The 20,939-nt window shown below is 36.7% G+C and overlaps 1 protein-coding gene across 5 annotated transcripts in view; it reads left to right on the top strand.

Moving 5' to 3' along the window:
• Positions 1-17,358, top strand: part of LOC138704752 (GON-4-like protein) — a 65,006-nt gene extending 47,648 nt beyond the window's left edge. For 4 of the 5 annotated variants that reach the window (XM_069832936.1, XM_069832937.1, XM_069832939.1 and 1 more), the window contains one exon: positions 79-17,358. The gene's annotated coding sequence lies outside the window, so the exon portion shown is untranslated. The remainder of the gene's footprint in view (positions 1-78) is intronic. The other variant, XR_011333422.1, reaches the window with a different exon arrangement.
• Positions 17,359-20,939: the final 3,581 nt, after the last annotated feature.

Raw genomic sequence — 20,939 nt, 5'->3', positions numbered from 1 at the left:
AATGTGAACCTTTCCTTCTTTCTCTTCCCCTCTTATCTGAAAGACCTAAGTCTAATTTCTTTCTTTTTTTTTTTTTAGGTATATCGTCATTTGTTTTGGTGCCAAATACTCATGAACATAAGGAGGATTTCCGTGACTTGAACTGATCATGTATATTTAGATAACAAAAATGTGGCTGTGAAGTTGTATGTGAGACACTATAAGTGGAAGAAGGTAAATTTAGTATTCTTGAAGACTTTTTCTGTTAACTTAAGTCATTAGGTAACAGGAGTTTTTTAAGAACAAGTGTATATTTCGAACTATTGTATTTATATTATAAATATTTATGTTATAATATTTTAAACTTTTAGTTATTTCGCGTAAGTGAAGTTTGTAGTCAGCTATATTTTATTGAGAAGATGTTACGTGATTTGTAATTAGACAGTGCAGCAGGGATTATTGTTTTTGGCAATGTTAGCAGGTGGAATAAAACAATTGAATATTGTATTCGCCCTAATGATGTTTTATGCATAAATACAGTCTTGTGAAAACGTAATCATAGCCTAGCCCTTTTCAGTCACTGTAAACTAATTTAATAAGTACAGTTACTGTCTGGCCAGCAGCTCTACAATTCTGAGAGCCGAAGAAGGGAGGAGTAGATTTTGAATCCAATTAACTGGGGTATAAATTACGGGAAGCAAGTTTTCCTAATGACTGCCAATTCCTGGAAAGGAAGAAAAGAATATCATATGACGATGCAAGTAAATGACTTTCATCAATGCGTCATTCGCAGGAATATATACATCATCCACTTAGAAGAGAAGAACTTTCCAACCATGCCGAAACTGTTGCTTATTAATCAACAGAAAATACACTTTCCATGGGATAGGTCATCTCTACAAACTCTGATGTAGAGATGGTATTTAAATGGAATAAGTGTCGAAGTCAACGGACATTGTTACTAGAGAGATTTGTTATTTTGAGTTGGCGACACAAATATTTAGTATAAATTTGGCAATAAGGAATTTTGTTATGAGCTGGATTACTTAGACAAAAGTTAGGTTGACAGTAATTTGACTTATAGAAAATGTCAGTAAGAAGGTGGTGATATCAGTATTCATTTGAACATGAATGTCAGAAACAGATTAATAATCACTTTTGCGGGCAGTAGCAATAGTTACATACAAAATGCCGAGTTGATCTATAAGGCAGGTACATTATATTGGTGACTACCATGGTCAAATGATCCATGTCAATTTCGAGAAGTGGGTTAAGGAAAAACTAATATCAGATCTTCCTTTCTAAGCTGTAGTAAGTATGATAATGCCCCACATCACAGTATGCAAATTGACAAGATTCCATCACAGTGTGCTGTGAAATGGGATATCATAACATGGCTGCAGAAAAAGAAATGTACACTGCGACGTATCCATGTGTAGATTAGATGTTATGATTATTCAAGGTATCTGAACCAATTATCTTTCCATTGATCTAGATTTTGTCTTTAATTAAGTTTGCTTTAAATCCTTTGCTTCGAGTTCCTTTTAACAGTGGAATTAATTTTTTTCTTTTCTTTTCGAAATCATTCTTTACATAGATATTTGTGGCTATAAGTTGCCTCCTATTTGCAATTATATGTTCCTTAATGAAATAACAGTTGAATTTAACTAGTATTGATCTATTCTTTCCATTCCCGACTCTGTATGCATTGTTTATTGCACTTATGTCCACGTTTAGTTTGAAATATTTAGTTAGTAATTGTAGCACTAGTAAACATGTGTCAATTCCTGTTTCCTTAGTGTCCTCTTCAGCCTTGTAAATTGCCATGTTATTGAGCCTACTATCAGTTTCCCATTTTTTAACCATTGATTTTAGCATAGCCTGCTCATGAATAACCTCTTTTATCTTATTTTCCATATCCATATATCTATTGACTAATTCCTCTATGTCATTAGAAACTTTATTTAGGAGAACACTTGCCTTTTGTCTATCTTCCCTCGTTTCCTTCATGTAGTTTATCCATATTCCGTTTCTTCTCTATTGCTAGGTCCCGGGTTTAGCTGCACATTTCCAATTATTAATAGTATTGATATAACAGCTGCTGTCATAAATATGATGCTTCTGTCAGATTTATCCATGTGTAAGAAAGATCTTTATAATTTTTTTTTTAACTAATGGCGGGTACTTAACTTACGTCATTCACCATATGAAGACAGTATGTAGACCAATTTACCGACAGAGTTGTTGCCCAGGATGTGCCATATTAGGTTGAGAAGGCTGGTCTACGCTACACCCATGATGAGATGAAATGAGATGATTATGGAGATTTGTTGGGATGCCACAGGGGAACCAGAGATTCTGGAGAAAACCCCTGTGTTGCCTGGACCACTGGCTTGCCCAACACAAGTTATAAATCAGGGATACACGGAATCTAACCCGGGACCACAAGATAATAAATCCAGACTACAGTGGCGGCACCTTACAATCTAGTTCTTGCAAATAATCCAGTTCAGAAGTTGTATAAAATAGATACCATGCTTACTTCACATGGACACGCTGTATTTCGCCTATCTGTCCACTTGATTGATTTCACAAGGGCTGGATCCGGAATGGATTCTTGCATGTAGATAGTTTAGGCCCATTGTACACGCTATATACTATGATTATCTATGCCTGATGGATGGCCTCCGTGGCATTCGTGAATCCGATGCTAACAGATGGGCCCTACTTCGAGGGCTCTGCAGTTAAGGTCCCATCATCTACTGACGAGCCCGAACCCCAGAACCCAGAGCTTTGTGAGGAAGTAACAAACCATTTACTCTGACTAGTTCCACTCTAACATACTGCCAACTTTATTAATCAAAACAAATACAATATTATTAAATCATAAAATAGAGAACAGATGGTGTCGCCTGTTAAATCTTGCCCTGTCGTCTCTTCAACTCTTGCTCTTTTCCACATCATTCATGGCCAGATGTCCTCATGGAGAACTACATATCCTACCTTGAGTCTTGGGGTGTTTTACTTCATGATAGGTACGAAGTTGGAGAAGATAGTCATTCATCCATCTTTGCCAAAAGTATTCTGTGATCTTTTGTTTTATTCTAAATTCTTTGTATGTCTGAATTCATAGATGGTTCAGAGCCATGTGGGATGGTTGTTAATCTTTCACCATTTTGTATGATTGGTCGAGAATTAAAAACAGTTTCAGTTCTAATCAAAATTGTATTTAGTTCTTTTTCATCAGTTTGTGTACGTTCTAGTACTTTCCTAAGGCATCTTTTGGTGGAATCTATCATCTGTTCCATCATCCTCCCCACCAAGCTGCTCGTGTTGCTATTAACTTCCACTCTGTGCCATGATGTGTGAGATACTCGTTAGTCTTATAGTCTTGTAAGGTAATCCTGCATTTTAACATCCCAAATTATCTAGGCGGCATATCATCTAGGAACACACTACCACTGCCAACTATGTGGGAACAAATTATTTTATTCGCAAATTAAGAAAGTGTTTACAAAACATGTATGAACATATATTTACATATGATAATTCTGTATCAATGTCACCAGAATCTGCTCAGATACATTTTGTCTTTCTACAGAGTTCTGGTATATAAATTCATGCAGGTATGACGGGAATATTTCAGAAGATGTCCCAAACTGCTGTTTCAGCTTGCATTTTGCCCTCATCCACATATTCTCGACTTTTTGGGTGTGAACTTCAGCGTCATCACGATCAATGAAGTTGTGTTCGTGGATTATGACAGAGTGCGTATATATTGCTCCTCCAGTGACATTATTCCTCCTCCAGTGACATCCAAGTTTCTGTATGCTCTCCATCTGTCTGAAATTATATGTGTACCTGGGAGAATAAACTACTGTATAATGTCTTTCAAGGTAGCAACATTTCTATTCTCCACTTCAACTAAGAAACGCTTGCCACTAACCCTCTCAATTCCCCCAAAGACCCAGTGGCCTTCTCTCCATTGTCCTCTGTGGTATTTTCGGTGGAAGTATTTGCTTCATCGATTTCAACAACGATTTGATTGCCATCCTCGTCGAAACCACCCACCTCTTTTGGGTTTCTCTCCAGTGATCGCTCACACTCTTCTCTGCAGAAATTGTACCAGTCCACAATTGTATGGTCCTGGTTTACTTCTGCCTCATGCTTTGCATAAGTCTGTGGCATATCGTATGCCCAACAATATATGATGAAAAGAATCTGTTTCAATGACATGTGACTACGAAAAAACCACCCACCTCTTTCAGGTTTCTCTCCAGTGACCGCTCACACTCTTCTCTGCAGAAATTGTACCAGTCCACAATTGTATGTTCCTCATTTACTTCTGCCTCGTGCTTCACATAAGTCTGTGGCATATCGTATGCCCAACAATACACGATGAAAAGAATCTGTTTCAATGACATGTGACTACGAAAAAAGAATGACCCTTCTCGGATACTTTTCTTTGTGCCACATAACCTACAGCTCCATCTCTTACCATCTATCCCTTTCTCGTAATTAACAAGAGTGCAATGTCGGTCACAAATAGAACACTGCACTCTATTTCTTATCAGACGCCTATCGGCCAACCATCTCATACTGAATTCCACATCTTGAAACTCTGGCCCAAGAGTCGACAAACGCTATTTCTCTTGTAAAATTGCAGCAGCATCCAATAACTCTTCGTCTTCTGCGATAAACGTATTAGTTCTAGGCCTACGTGCCATTTTCATCAACTGAATACTATAGTTGGCTATAGCGGCAGTGCTTCTTGGATCACATATTCTTTTTTTGACTGTCATGGTGTGTAAGATAATTTGGGACACTAAGATACAGGATTACCATCTTGTAATATCTCATACAGCTCTCCGTTTGCAGTTTGGAAGGTCTGGTAGTCTTCTTTCTCATCCTTTTCTCTGAGGAGTAAAATGACTCTTGGTCCCTGCTGTAGTTGTTTTGAAGTTCTTGGAGAAGTGCAGAGTCTTCAGCAGTAGGAACACGATTTTGTGTTTCTTGAATGCCGTTTCCAGATCCTGTAGATGTCTTATGGTGGTATCTGATAGTTCTGTGTCCTTCAGTGAAATATGAAGAACCATTGTACGGTCAATAGCTGTCTGAGCGACTGCCACTAAGGATTCAACCAAATAGTGATGGAAAAATGCATATTGGCTGTTATAATTTCACAGTTTTCCAGTAATGGTCTGCTGAAATAAGTAATTCAATTGGCAGGTCTTCTAGTCCCCTTTTTGGATCACCTAATACAAGTTTGTGAGTGCAGGCGAAGGCTTCTATATCTTCAGGAACAGTAGGGTGTGGTGAAAAAGTATTGAAATATTTGTTCTTTCTGAAAGCCTATCAGATCAAAGTTAACAATTTTTCGGGACTGTGATGCTATAGACGTCTATTGAAAAGGTGTCAACACTAGATCCTTCAAATATAGAAATTTTACTAAAGATTTGCTGATAATGGTAGACTGGCTTCCAAGGTCCAGAATGCATCTAGTGAGTTTGGAACTTTGTGTCGGACCTTTGACCCAAACCAAAGCTGTCTGAAGATAAGAATAGTTTGAATTCTTGACCACTGTCTTTCCTATAGAGGGATTTAACAAACACTTCAGTGACAAATTGAAACATAATGATCTTTCTTACATATTGCGCAGGCAGCCTTGCTTTTCTTGAAGCAATCTTTAACTATATGTCCTCGTTTTAAACAAAGGAAGCATGTATTTGCAGTCTGTAATTTCTCCAATCTGTCATCTCGATTTGGTACTTTCTGACATTCCTGTGCCCAGTGGCCTCAATTCTCGCAAAAGACGCAGAATGCAATAGGAATCTGTTGGTTTCTCCATTTTCCTCTCTTCTGTTCAGTATTTACTTGAAGAGTAGCAGCATTATGTATATATTCACCAAAGTCGACTGATGATGAATCGCCTTGTATCCTTTTGGTACTGACATCACCCTCCACTTCTTCATGCAGAAATTCCATTAATCTCGTGATGTTGCCTTCTGATATGTTTTCTCTCTTCGCATCAATGAGTCAGTATCGACATCACAGCAGCGAATGCACGTAACAGTTCTGGAGTTAACACTCGTCCACAGAGGTCTATTCCTCTCCTAAAGCCTAAGTGCTTGAATACGACAATGACATTCCAGCTATAGGGAACTCAGTGTATCTGAATTATCTGACTGGGATGACTTCGAGTTGTCCAAATAGTCCAAATGGATTGAATACCAGTAATACGAGATTTGTTGCCATATCTTGCATTTCTGTATTCAGGGACTGACCATCACTATTTACAGATTTCTATACTATACTATCCAGTTCTCAAAATTGCATTTCTGCCCATAACTTGAACTCGTTATTCATCCTCATACAATATTATCCTCAAACCATCTCTTATAACACCCTTACCACAGTGATACACCACACAGCAACACATTTCCAGCCCTACCTATTCTAACGATCCCCCCTCCAAATTAATTTAATATCTGACTAAATAATCCCCCTTTACACCAAAATAGCGTACTAACCTACCCTATACATAATAATAACAGTAACTCCTTGCCCGTTGACCCTTTCCTTTTTCACTTGAACCCTTCATACCAATTCCTTAAGTCGTAATGCTTATTATTTTTTAACACTTATCTTCTCCTTCTTTCTCAGCTCCCTCACTCTTTTTGGTATTTCCCCCAACAGCTGTTCACTTTGACTTTGCTGTGTTTGCATTTCTCTAGCTGACACGCACGCTTCCATATTCTTCGACATCACACTCTTGATTACCATTACCTGACGTCACTAGCTTCTTCTCTCCTTCACTTGAGCTCGTGCATGTTTTCTCGCTATCTGCCATCATTGATACTGATACCCTATTTACGAGGCATGTTCTTAAAGTAAGTTCCATTTTCAATTATAGCTGTAGCATCGCTGCAATCATTATTTTGCGCATACGTGTTTTCTTCTTCAGTCCTCAGGCAAGCTGTGCATGCAGTTTCAGAGCTTCAGTCCGTGTGTGTGGTTAGTTGTGATCAGTTGAAATGATTAAAGTGATCGAGCACCCCGCCGACTGTGAGATGCGGTCTGTTATCCGTTTTTTGAATGCGAGAAACATCAAACCAGCTGACATTCATCATCAACTTTGTGAGGTGTGTGGTGATGATGCCATTAGTGATGGAATGGTCAGGAGATGGGTTAGAAAGTTCAATGAGGGCTGCATCTCTGTGCATGACGAGCAGCATACCAGTCGGCCATCTTTGATCAATGACGATTTGGTGCGTGCTGTAGATGAAGAAATTCATGAGGACAGGAGGTTCACAATTTCTTCGCTTTCCTTGAATTTTCCACAAATGTTGCGGAGTGGTTCGCAGGCGGGTGAATTCTACAATGAGGGGATAGAAAGACTTGTGCCACGACTCGATAAATGCCTCAATAATGGTGGAGATTATGGTGAGAAGTAATTGAAGTGTGGGGAATACAATGCTACAAAAATGGTTTGTAAATATTTTCCCGTTTACTTTCTACACCCTTTTGGAACTTACTTTAAGAACACGCCTCGTAGTCTACTGTCGACTGTTGCCCTTCCTGAACTGCAACATAATTTTTCGCATTGCAACATTTTGCTCGTGTCACTCATCATTCCCTTCGATACAGTACTTTGAATTTTCTCCTTCAAGATTTTTCTGTTATTCTCCTTTGCTTCTGCTCCTATTTCTTTTCTGTTATTCTCCTTTGCTTCTGCTCCTATTTCTGGGTCCTTAATCCTATCCAGACACTCCTCTACACCGAATACTTTGAAGAAATATTTTCTCTTTTGTGCTGGATTCCTGCCACTTCTTTTTGAAATCTGAGACAAAATAAGATAGTCTCTTATTTAAATCCGAATTCAGATTTTCTGAGCATTTAATGTGTTTCTGCACAAATTCTTTCAAGGAGCACAATTTTTCTTCTATATATGTTATACAGGGTCCGTCTTAAGAAAATATCATTACAGCCAATCTTGAAGAAAAAATGAAAGAAAATGATGTATTTAGCTAAGAATGTAAAAATAACTACACTCTAAAGAAACTATTATACAGCAGAATTCCGCAAAATGTTATTAATGTCTTTAAAACGTGATTAATTTGTGTATAATGCACACTCTGTAGTTTTCTTTAGTTCTTCAGGTATGTGTTTCCTGTTCTGCTGCATGGTTCCAACCATAGTCAATTTTCTTTCTACATACAACTCTTCTACCAAATCAATGGATGTGTAGTAGCAGTCTGTAGTCACACTTCTTTCAATTCCATTTATTGGCTCTAGTTTTTCACTATTGCCTTTTGACCCCTTTCCTGCATAAACTTCCATGTTCACAACATATTGTGTTTTCAAATCAGTAAGCATTCGAATTAGAATACCATATTTCCCTGGTTTGTCTTTTAGAAACACTTTGAATGGACACCTTCCACGATATAATGAAAGCATTTCATCTATCGTCATATGTGCACTAGGCACGTAGTACTTCTTGAATACTTCGTTTAGCTTTTGGAAAACTTCTCGAAGTGTGGCGAATTTATCAAGCCTTCGATGTTCACCCCTTGTATTCTTATCAACGAATCTTATTATAGAGATGAGTTCCTTGAACTTAATACGACTCATTGTTCCTGTATAAATGTTTCTTTCTCGAATTGTGGACCACAGAATGTCTGTTGATAGTTTGGAGTCATAACTTGAACCCATTTGGATTAGGAGACCAATCAGAGCATATATTTCAGTGACAGTGGTGTGTTTTATATTTCTTTTCCTGTCAGCTTCTTCATTACTATGCTTAACAATAATGTCTACTATTTGTTCTGTAATAAACTTCTTGAAAGAATGACATATATTGTTAACTTTACCTTCATTTGTAATTCCTTCACGTGAATGCACAATATTTGCCAACCCTCTTCGATGCTGTGCTGGTGGATCAGGTACGTACTCACTGCCACTTTTAGCTGTTAGTTTTTCACTAGCAGTACTTACAGTAACACGAACAGAGTCACAAACTGTTTCGGCATCAGAGGCACTAGTTCCAACATCACTTCCAATGTCATAGTCACTGTCAGGCTGGACAATGGCTTCATCTTCTTCATCTGAGTCACTCTTGTCTGTATCACTGTTGGTAACCATTTCATAAAGACTTTCGGCTGACAGAAATCTACTCATTATAATTACGTATGTTCACATCAAATAGTTGATGAATATTGATATTGAGAAGTGGCTATTTATGCTCTGAGAGGAAAGTAAATTAAAATCAACAACTATAGTCGTGACGCTGTTATTCCTGGCGTGACTCCTCTTTGCTTACATCTTAGGAAGTGAAGGCTCTATGAAGTCTAGGTAGGTAGTATCGTTCGCCATTTTTGTTCTTTCGTTGCCAAGCTACCATACGAGGAATCTATTTGCCACACCATTAAACATTTGTCGTAGCTCCTATGATAATAAATCAAACGCACTGTAATTCAGCAAATAATTGCGTGGCAAATAACGTCTTCGTGTGCTTTCTGCGAACGCCAGCGAAAGAGCGAAAATGGCGGGCGATTATATTAAGTATTTATCGAGCCTTAAGAAATGAATAACATCTTCATAGGCGAATCACAAGATGCACACATTTAAATGTAGCCGACCTGCAACGCGATTGGCTGCCAGAAATTAGAGCGACGGGACTAGATTTCATGTGAAATGTTATTGTCCATTGTTGTTTGAAATTCAGATGAATTGAAGATATGTGGTTTTCTCATTGTTACACAATAAAATAACGGAAAAGTAAAAGCTGTTGTGCAAAATAAAAGTTACATGCAGGTCTAGGGAAGGGAGGGGGTCGAAACTTGCCCCCCAAAGTACAACATTTTTTTTCTTGCAACAATTTTTGCATAATTAAATTCTAGAACAAAAGAGTTACTCAGTACATTATTTCTAACAACCAGAAAAATGTAGCGCAAATTGTCATGTTTAGTTTTTACACAATTAATGAAATGCTGAAGTGCAGGCATTTCATGACCCCACCTTTGTCTTTGTAGGGTTAAGTTACAATAATTATAAATTAACTTGCAGAGAATTAAACTGAAAATTCTGCAGGGGTTGTTTCTTCCAGCTGTTCATTGTTGCTGGTTCTTTCATTTAATTGCTTTGTTGTCATCTCTATTACTAATTTTTTAGTGTCTTCTGCTGCATTGTCATTAGCAGATGCTAATGTTTTATATCTTGAATTGAGAAAAGTGCTGATGGCAGTTGTCTTGCTCTATTCAATCTTGCCCAGTCATGATGTCAGCTTATCTTTCAATTCTTTTAAAACAGTTTTCATTCAGGTAACAAAATTAACTTTCTATAGTTTATTGCAAACTGATTGAAGGCCTCTTGTTATAACAGTTATGCTACTGGCTGTCACATTTTTCTCCACTTAGTTTCACTGTTACATCTTCAGAAGCTTTAAGAAGTTTACACAATTATCTGCATGCCTCCTATTCATCTTACTCAAGATTGCAATGTCCTTATTAATTAATGCAATTATTACTGTTTTTACAACAGACTCTTACTTGTAATTCTACAAAATGTTGAAGCATATAAAATTTCAATTCCAACATACTACTAAGATTTATTTAAAATCTTGTTGTTCAATATTGTTCTTGTTATTGACTTCTTGTTTCAGTATTTTTAGTGCAGTTGAGCCAGGAGTTATTTGATAGGATAACAGTTTTCATTAGCAGTAGAACTTCTCTTAAAATATCCAACAGTTGATGTCCCTTTTTTCATGTAGCATCTTGACATGTTGCACTGTATTTTTCATAACTGAATTTAGAGTGTGTGCATATTTTCCAAGGAGCTTCCACGCCAGTTCATTAATAACAATACTTTTAATATTGTCAGCATTGTCAGAGATAACAATGAGTACTTTGTCCGTTAAATTCAATGCATACATGTAATTTTCTTAATAATTGAACCAAGATTTACATTAGCATGTGATATATCATGCAGCAACATTTTAATAATATTGAATTATTTTGAAGTCCTCCGAAATGAAGTGTGCAGTTACTGCAAATTGACTTTCAGTGTTTTTTGATGACCAGCAGTCGGTTGTTAAACAGACAGTGCTGATAGAACTTAATTTTGTTGTGACTCTGTAGTAGCATATTTCATATGCTGCTGGTAACAAGCTTTTGTTGATGGTTTTCCTGCTAGGTAGTTTGTAGGATGGTTTTAATTCTGCCGTAAATTCCACAAATTCCTTCTCATCTTCAACAATAAAAAATGGTTGCATATCTTGTACGAATAAATGTAACAGATTGTTAACCTTTTTATGTCCTCCTTCAAAGTTTTGGAGAAAATAAGTGGTTACCTTTATCTGCTTTTGAGTTTTGGATGGCCTAGGTTGTTGTAAAATTCCATCAGAAGAAGTAGAAGGGATGACTGTTATTTCTGAATCTGATGTAGAAGGAGCCACCTCCAGAACCAGAAGATGGTTCGTCTGGATCTTGTCTGCTTTCTCCAATTTGTAAATTGATGGTTAGATGTTTTCTTTTAACATGACATTTTAAATTAGCAATAGAGGATTTAATGTCACATTTGACTGACTTCTTAATTAAATCTACCATTGAAAAATACTTACTTACTCCATGGCGATTACGTTCCTTGAAGGAACAAAGTCTGCCTAGCAATAGAAGTCCATTCTCTTCTGTCCTGAGTTCTTCTCCTCTATGTCCTTATACCCATCTGCTTTATATCTTCTTCTACACCTTCAGTCCATTTCTTCCTAGGTCTCCCAACACATCTTCTACCATCTGGCTTCGCTCTATAAATCTTTTTCAGTAAGGATCCCACCTCACTTCTTTCAACATGCCGGCCCATCTCAACCTTGCGCTTCTAATTACTCCCATTATATGTGGTTCACCATGTATCTCGTAAAGTTCTTTGTTAGTCCATTGAAAAATAAGTAGATCCATAATCTGCTTGTTCGTGATCTCTTCAAACTCATATTAAAATTGATATTATATCCTACACTATATAATTAAAAAATATATAAACACTAACTCCTAGGCGTTATAGCCCATGGAGGGCCTTCGTCTGTCTCACAATATCCTACCAGGCTGTTCTGTCCATTACCTTCAGTCTCCAACCTCTCACTCCCAGCTTGCTCAAATCTTTCTCCACTCCCTCTAGCCATCTTTTCCTGGATCATCCCCAACATCGTCTGCCCTCGAATTTTCCATCGAAGATCTTCTTGCAGGTTCTCTCTTGATCCATTTTCACCACGTGGCTTATATATAAACACTATAAACTATAAATTAAAAGTATTAGTATAGCACTTGACACTCTTATTATTTTATTAAATTGCATAGCCTCTAATGACTAATATTACAACTCAAGTACAACTGAATGGCGAAATAAAGCGGAAATTGAATAAGAATGAAATTATCGTCTTCATTATCATCTGTCTTCTAGGTACTAGGCCAAGTGACCTTTTATGGTTCCACTTCATGCCCAAATTTGTTTTCTCTCGGTGTTGGTAACGTGGTACATAGTTGCAGAAGAATGCACTTGTAGTTTTTCTAAATGTCTGTAATTCATTTGTGATCTAAATGAGTGTAGCGTGCTGTATGGCGCTTATATCTCATTTCCACTGCAGTAATCCTTCTTTTATTTCCTTTCCAAATGGTCCATATTTCAATGCTATATGAAAGAGCTGGCCTTGCTAATGTCTTATAAATTCTTAATCTTGTATTTTTAACTATGTTTGGTATGAAGACTTTGTTTATTACATTAATAATTGTATTGCAATTTATTATTTTTCAGTTTATATTCTTTTCCTTTTGTACGAAATTGTTGTTATTGTGTTGTTGTTTTCTAATGCCAGGCATTTGACAATAGTCATTTGACCTCTTCCAATATTTAAATGGCAAGTTGTAGCAGATTTAAGTGAAGACCATATTTTAACGTTTTGGTGGCTACTTCATCCACACACAACCCCCAGAATGTCTGGAGGACCACACCTGCTGTTGGTCGACGGGTCCACTGGACCTAGTTGGGACATCTTGTTGATCACCAGCTTTCCCTTCCTTAAGCCATTGGAGGACGATTTTAGTGCCTTAGCAAGTCAGCACTAGGAACAGAAAAGTAGAAAAGGTAGGAAGGAAAGTGAAATGAACCCCTAGGCCTTGAATGCTCTAATAGCATTGGGATCAAAGAAAGTAAGAGTTCAGTCAGAGGACTGGATAGGAAAGGGTAAAGAGGGAATTAAGTATTGAACAGAGGAAAATTATACCAAATTCAGTCATTAACTCATCAAGCTGATCAGTGCTAATTGATGAGTAGCCCGTCCCTTTAGTTCAGCTTGTAAAATTGTGCTTACTAATAGCTGCACCACGAGAAGGTAGGGATGGGACATTGGGTAAAGCCTTCAGTGGGAAGGATTAATGACTCTCCCCCTTGTATTCGACAGCCCGTATGAAATCGTGTATCCAAAGAATTTAAAATTGCTGACTTGTTCATTCCCCCCCCTTAATAGTTCAACTTTGCGATGCTGCTGGGTTTTATTTGCGAGATGTTACTTGCATTGTTCGAATATCTACTCCACTTCAGATACTCTCAAAGACTACTTACACCTTACAGTCCTTGGGCACTGTAACACATTTAACATTCAGAGTTATTTAAATGCAATAATTAAGCATAGCATATATATTTCAGCACTAATTGTAAGTACATTATTGTTCACTCTTATTAAGTGAAGTTGACTGTCAGAAAGAGGAGCATCCGTGATAGCTGAAGACACAACAGTCCTTCCTGCTGGGAATTACAGCACTGACTGAAGTGTGTTGATACTCGCTGTCTGCTCGAGGGCTATATACAGTGCAGCCATCTGTTATAAATCATAACAGAGTTCTGATCAATGCAGTTTGCTCGAGTAAATCAGGGTGGAATCCAATTGTATTGAAGTCTTTGTTCAAAGACAGTCCTATAGTTATATCTGAAGCATCAGTTTTTGATGCTAGGGGTTCACCAATGAACAGAGGAGTTAGTACAGTTGTCTCTCCAAGATCATCTTCATCTCCTTTTCCTTTTCTTTATAAGGGTGTAGACTTCTGCTGAAGTACTCAGGCACAAATAGCGCATTATGCACCCCAAAAACTGGAAATTAACCCAGAAGATCAGCTTTGCGATGCTGCTGGGTTTTATTTGCAAGATGTTACTTGCATTGTTCGAATATCTACTCTGCTTATGATGTTAATACTTTCTTTATTTTATGGGATTTTGTGCTGCTGATGAGATAGACCTGGACGAGGTGTGTCAGATTCGAAATGTAAATTGTTTGTCTGTAAGCGTGATAGGATATCTGCTTTACCAAATGGCGAATTGGAGACTTTGTTTTCTGAAACAGAATGATAGGGCGCATTGTCTAGTACAACAATATTGCTAGGTGGCAAGTTCGAGATTAGATGTTCTTTGAACCATTTCGTATAATTGGATCCGTTCATTGTGGTAGCCCTGGAATGGCAATTTGGAGTCTTAGATGAGCTCTGCTCTTTCAATAAAATCCATTTGAGCTCCCACATTTACAACATTTACAAACGATTTTCATTTTCCTGCACACCCAGTACTGTATCATGTTGCTGCAAGCATTTGCTGACAGTATAGTGGGTGTGCATCCATGTTTCATCTATGTAAACCACAGTTAGAGCGATGCAAGGGAATATCGTTCTGTGTTGTACTTAAGCCCAAAGGTATGTACTTTTGGTTTATATAAGTTTACTTAATTTATTCCATGTTAATACTGTAATAATAATGTTCGAAATTACTGAATTGAAAATTAAATTTTCGGTCATGAAGTTCTTTTTTATACTGAGATTTTAAAAAATCGGTACTTACTCGCATGGAATTTTTTGACCAAAATACGAAACAACTTTTGGGCTTTAAATCCCATATTGCAGTTTAACGGCACACACATGTCTTTTTTCAAAATAAATTATTTTATTTTAGGCTACAGCCAGCAAAAACAGCCTTCAGTGACTCGTAAACAGTTATATAAATTAATGCTCGAGAAGAAAAGCTCTTCAGATATGTATATGAGTAGGTTTTGACTAGATTATAAACAGGAGCATGTTCACAGAGTGTATTTAAAGGAATTAAGAAATCTATTTGTTATTTTATTAATGATTTTAATAAATAAGTGGAAGTTGTGCAGGGCATAAAAAGACAATTTCTGGCAAAATATTCAGAATGGGAAGCTGAAGTGAAGTAATTATTACAATGTTGAATCTGCAGTAACTCATTTTTTGCAAAATAGTGGAGAAAGGGCCTTTTAGCAATTACCAATTCAATTCTGGGTGGTGACGACATTTTTCTCGTTGCCAAAACTTCAGAATGATTGCTTAGTTCGGTCACAAATTGAGTTACAAGGGTGAAAGAAAGTCGGAACGTGGTGCCAACCATTCCACCTCATTCTAATGCCAAGGTCATGAAAGCATGGAGCTGTACATCCATGTCCCCCATGCACCTTATTGTCTGATGAGGATTATGTATGTCAGCAATGCTTGTTAGCATGGCTGAACCTAGATTTGCAAAATTATATATAAATTTCTCTGCTTATTCTGCCATTTCAAAGATAGCTTCAACCTGCGTAAACCACAATCTGAGATATTCCTTCCAGAACGGAGATAATTTTTCATTCCATGCTGCACTGACTAAGAAGCATTACTGTCACCATTACTGTTGATCATTTTCTTGTTATGACATCAGGGTCACCAAATGTAGAGGTTTTAATAATATGAAAAGTGTTAGTTATTATTTATTAATTATTGATATTCAAAGGATAGCATTTTCAGATCTTGTAACCACAAATAAATAAATAAATTCATAGCCAAGGCCTACCACCAAGGTTACCACAGCTTTCATATGACTAACGTTATCTTTTAAGAGAATATCACACTACACAGTGCCACTTTAATTCGGTTCAACTTTGAAAAAGTCCATAAATAACCTATATTAAACATTTTGGGATTCCTATATACTTGCTAATTATGAAATCCATGTATGAACTTTGCAGTTTTCAAGTAAAAATGTACAATATTTCGATTGTCACATAGTGTACAGAATATTTTTTGTAATGAAAATTTTAACTTCTTGCTTGTTCCTTCTTAAAGCTGGTGGTTTATTCCCAAATTATTTCATCAGATGTCAAAATCACATAAATTGCTTTGAGTTTTGTATTGGTTCTTGTACTTGTAATTAGTTTTATGCTTTATCTTGAGGAAGTAACTAATTGACATACACTTTTTCCATTAGGATTCACTATCGGTAATACAATCGTGTGAGGTATACTTTGTGCACCATCATAAAATAAGTAGAATTTTTAAAATTAATGTTTTGTGCACTTTTAAGATAGATTGGATATTTGACAGTGAATTTAAAATGAAGAAAACCATATAGGTATGTAAGTGATATTTACAGTATTTCTTTTTTCTCAAATACAACAACTGAATAGACTACAGTGGACTATAGTGGACTTTATGTTGTCAGCAAACAGCTGAATACATTAAGAAGATTGATTGATTATTTTTTCTCAGTGGCATGTATCCTTGTATTGGAGTAACTTGATGCCATGCATTATCATGTCAAGATCTCTGAATAGCCCCTATAGTTAGAAAGGGGTTTTTAATAAAGAGTTACAATTGTAAATACATTAACACTAAATTAATATTATTCATCATGAACACTGAGCAAGGAAAAGAAGAAAATGAACAATGTCATGTAAATTATACAAACTTTATTATAAATTTTACATGTTGGGTAATAAAATTGTCATTTTATATAAAGTTTGTGTGGTTAATCCTCCAGGATTACTTCTTCCAGTATTCTTCTATTCGGAAATTTACAGCTGCTCCATGAGTAAGTGGACACAGCAATTGAAAGATCTAGCCATTTAGTGTTTTCTCTCCATTCCACTTCTCCTTCTTGCCCACGTTTAGGTGATGAGATAAGTTTTTCTTTTTTAACATTGAATAAAGTTTATCTACGAGCAGGGCCTTAAGGTATGGTCACACGTTGCTACTTTTGCAGTGTTGCAGTACAAAAAACTGTGCAACTCTCGTACTGCGACGTGTGAACAACAGTACAATCCAAAAAATGTAACGGTTGCCGAACCTGCTGCCGCTACTTTTTCATGCTGCACACAGCTTATAAGTAGCGACATGTGAACAGCATTCTCAGGGTTGTAGCCGCATCATTTTTGATATCGGTTTTGTTGAAACTTTTGCTGCGGTTGCGACCAGTGTTGCCACCCAAATGTGCCAATGATACTTTTATTGTTTGGATATATTTTAATGTTAGATGTGATGAAAATAAATGATTTGTAACAGTTACTAAATGTACAACACAGTCTGAGTATATTTTCTGATGATATAATTCATTTTTTTTTAATTTTCCATAGCATAGTTACAAACAGGAGACTTGCCAACATTGATTATGTGAATATGCTGTTGGTTATCATTTTAATATATAGGCGTTTTTAATAGCTTTATAGTAAAAATAATGCAGTTTCTGAATATTAGTTAGGACAGAAAAGCAAATAATAGATAAGTAAGCTATCGCATGATTTCCATAATAATGGGAATATAATCACAAAATGTATATTGAAAAGTAGCATGCAGCACGCTACTTTAGGCTTACGTGTGAACACAACACGGAACTTTTGCAGCTGCAGTACAAAAGTTGCGCAGCAAAAGTAGCGACGTGTGTCCGTACCTTTAGCTATGCTGCAACCAACCCCTAAAATTGTTCTTAACTTGGTATATGTGTAATTTAATGTGCAGTACTAGGAGAACCGAAAGAAGATTCAGCCATAATCAAGAGCTTAATTCAGCTATTACTGAAGCAAAAGACTTAAAGGAAGAGACAGCGAATTATGACAGTCTAGGACAATTGGGCATAAACATACCACCTAAAGAAGAGGTGATGGTTTCAAAACATTATTTTTGTAAGTTTAAGAGGGAGGAAGCTGATGTTCTTAAAAATTGAGATGAAAGCTGCTTTTACTGTAGTTTATGATTTTTTGTCTGCTTGTAGAATTTTTGGCTGCAGTACAGGAGTCTGCTAAAGCTCCTTTTCAGTCCTTACCAGGATTGACAGACCACAGTGATAGATTATGAAAAGTCAAAGTGGAGCGAATTTGGTGTTGTTGGGCTTTGAGAAGAATGAGACAAAATGTTTGGATATTTCTAAGTTTCTGAAACATTTTAATAGTGAGACGAACAGAAGACTACAGCTATTTTAGGTCAATTAAGTTTCACTAAGAGAGATCCTACTAGAGCTTAAGGTCAGCTGTGAGCAATATGGGATGAAGATACATGCAAATAAGACGAAGACCATGGTTATCGGAAGAAAAAGAATTCGAAATGAGACAGTAGAGCAAGTGGACAGCTTCAAATACTTGGGGTGCACTATAAATAATAACATGAGCTGTTGCTAGGAAGTCAAAAGGAGGATAGCAATGGCAAAGGAAGCTTTTAATAGAAAAAGGAGCTCTTCCGCAGACCTTTGGAAAAAAAAAATTAAGGAAGAGACTAGTGAGATGCTTTATGTGAAGTGAGACACTATATGGAGCAGAAATATGAACATTACAACGAAGTGAAGAGAAGCGACTAGAAGCATCTGAAATGTGGATATGAAGAAGAATGGAGCATGTGAAATGGACAGACATAATAAGAAATGAAGCTGTGTCGGAAAGAATGGATGACGAAAGATCAGGAAGAGAAAAAGGAATTGGTTAGATCACTGGATGAGAAGAAACTTCCTACTGAAGGATGCACTGGAAGGAATGGTGAATGGGAGAAAAGTTGAGGCAGAAGAAGGTATCAGATGATAGACAACACTGAGATATATTATGCGGAGACTAAGAGGAAGGCAGAAAATAGAAAAGATTGGAGAATGCTGGGTTTGCAGTGAAAGACTTGCCTTGGGCAGAAAACTATGAATGAATGAATGAATGAATGAATGAAGTTTCATTTCAATCCTTTTATAAGTCTTTTAAAATATTTAATGTTTCATGGTTTCATTATTTTTATATTAATAATGATTAGTAGATAAATGTTAAATTAATAATTTTATTTATGCTGTTTATTCAGTTATATCCAATATCAAAAATAAAAAAAAAAAAAACATTCAGCTCAAAACCTAGTTCAGTTGTAACCTGTAGTGCTATGTGCTGGTTACGACCCTATCTACAAGCCTACTCTAGATACAAAATGTAAGTCATGCTGGCACATAACATCTTTAAGCACCAATAACTCACTACTTGTACAAGATAGACAACACAAATCAGTAAATTAAAGAGTAAATAAATAGTTTTCATCTATGTAATTTATTTTGTTTCATAATACATATTCTACAAATTGTTACATAATTACTGAAAAAAAAGTATATATATACGATTTTCAGTTACTTCCCATCTTTGATCATTCAAGAACTTCAAGGATTGTATCGTTTACATATTCTGAGTGAAATACGTAAGTAAACACACATGTATTCAGATTTTAACTAGCCCTTATGGTTTAACAGTTTGGTACAATTTGTTAAAACGTTATATTGAAGAAAATGTATGTAGGCTGCTTTGATGTCGTTTATAGGTTAGATATCATGTTGTTGCAAAGCAAACATCCCAAGTACATCAGGAGCGGTTATTCAGGTGAAGTAGGTGAAGTGTCACTTCACTATTTACATGTAAAACACAATTTTATCTCTTATTAATAATTAATTCTAGTTATTACCGGTACCGTATTTCCGAAATAAAAAACGTGTTCTTTTCAGTTGTCATGAACAGTGTTTAGTTGTATAAATAGTACTGAATAGAATAATGTCTACAGTTACGAGCGCCGAGCGGTGTCTATTGAAACTTACAATATAGTAGAGGTGAAATTATTTGGGCTCCCATTCTCATTCAGCACTTGGTTTCCATGGTAATGTGACGTCATGCACTAAAGAAAGATTGAGTGAAGTGCGTTTCTGAGGCTTTCAGTTACAGAGAACTGTCAGACTTGTAGTTGGAGTAACCAGTTTGCAGATCTATCGGTACTAACAGTAGAGAAGGGTTGAAGCTGATCTCTTAGGCCGGGGACTATTATTTAAGGGCTCTGAAATTTTACAGTACAGTATGTACTACCTGACTCGAGAATAGTATCCTCATTCCTTGTGTCCAAGCAGTCACCCCTGCAACTGAAATTAGTTGGCTCTGTTATTTTATCAGGAATAGACCCCACATAGCTTTGCATAGAGATATACTCTCCACCCTCAGTTAAACTCACATTTTATGAAGACATTATCGACAGGTTTGCAGCTTTAAAAGATAGGAGGACTGCCTTGGTACTGTACGCAAAAAATTGGCTGAGTCCTGAAATAAATTAATTTTCCTGTTTGCATGTGTTCTTGAACTAGCAAAATTGTACTTAGTTTATGAATTCTAGGCTACTCGTTATATTGGTAAAGCTGTTAATGCATTTGTATATGTGAACAGCAATTCACCTATTTTTTTTACAATGAGCCGCTACTGAAGTACATGCGTGAATATACTGAAATATTTATTTAGTCTTTTAAAATTCAAAACATACATATACAAATACATTACCCACCTTCCAGCTCACTGTCTGCCAATGGAGTGAGGGGAGGGGGAATGTTGTAGTTGTGACATCGCGCTCTGGACCTGTACCTCATAAAGCCAAGCGAGGCCAAAAATGTTTCTTCCATGCTTCTCTCTCCACTCTCCAGCCCACTGTTAATGGAGTGGTGGGAGAGGAATACTGTAGTTTTGACATCGCCCCCTGGACCTGTAGCTCATAAAGCCAAGCAAGGCCAAAAAGTTTCTTCCGTGCTTATCTCTCCCCCCTCCAGCCCACTGTTAATGGAGTGGTGGGAGAGGAATACTGTAGTTGTGACATCGCGCTCTGGCCCTGTACCTCATAAAGCCA

This window comes from Periplaneta americana, chromosome 8, assembly GCF_040183065.1.
Source record: "Periplaneta americana isolate PAMFEO1 chromosome 8, P.americana_PAMFEO1_priV1, whole genome shotgun sequence".
NCBI classification, from domain to species: Eukaryota; Metazoa; Arthropoda; class Insecta; order Blattodea; family Blattidae; genus Periplaneta; species Periplaneta americana.
Note: the sequence above shows the minus strand (reverse complement) of the source record. Positions and strands in the feature narration are given on the sequence as shown.